Source organism: Mesitornis unicolor, unplaced genomic scaffold (genome assembly GCF_000695765.1).
Source record: "Mesitornis unicolor isolate BGI_N332 unplaced genomic scaffold, ASM69576v1 scaffold39198, whole genome shotgun sequence".
NCBI lineage: Eukaryota > Metazoa > Chordata > Aves > Mesitornithiformes > Mesitornithidae > Mesitornis > Mesitornis unicolor.
This window is the reverse complement of record NW_010204581.1, coordinates 14445-14793: the sequence shown is the minus strand read 5'-3', so window position 1 is coordinate 14793 and position 349 is coordinate 14445.

Here is a 349-nt window from a genome sequence, read left to right as displayed (position 1 = left end):
CTGCTGCGCTCTCCGCTTTCCCCCGCGGTACGGGCGAGCCGGTGTGCGGGCTGCCCCGGGGAGCGGCGTCGCCCCGCGCGCCTGGGGCTCCTCGGATCGTTCAGAAATCGGGTCGCTTTAAGTGGAATCGGGCCCTTTCCGTGGTTCCCCCGCCCTGCTGCAGCTCGGGCGCTGCCGGGGCTGTCAGCGAGGAGCCAGGCCCCAGGCTCGGCCATCCCTCCATGCCTTCTTCCTCCTCTTGGAGTTCTGTGACAGGCAGCTGACCGGAGCTTGATCGTCACTTTGCGTTTAAAACCCGGTGGAAATAATTGTGGCTGGGGGGCCCCAAACCCCGGGCTCCCCTGCGGCC